Below are 243 nucleotides of genomic sequence, written 5' to 3' on the forward strand. Positions count from 1 at the left end.
GGGGATCCACAGGGGAATTGTACATCAGTGGCCTGCTCCAGAAACCTCGGAGGGTTTCATCGAACTAGTTAAAAGGCACAACCCAACAAAAGCCTCTCCAAAGTGAAGGCAGGGGGACAGCAGGAGCCCAAAACCCCATGTACGAGGTGGCCCCCAGGCAGCCTCGGTCCCTTGGCAGGCAGGGCAACGAGAGCAGGCAGGGGCTGCCCCAGGAGGGCACAAGGGCAGGGGTCTCGGGCACGC

The sequence above is a fragment of the Cariama cristata genome, unplaced genomic scaffold (assembly GCF_000690535.1).
Source record: "Cariama cristata isolate BGI_N322 unplaced genomic scaffold, ASM69053v1 scaffold17765, whole genome shotgun sequence".
In the NCBI taxonomy this organism is placed as follows: domain Eukaryota; kingdom Metazoa; phylum Chordata; class Aves; order Cariamiformes; family Cariamidae; genus Cariama; species Cariama cristata.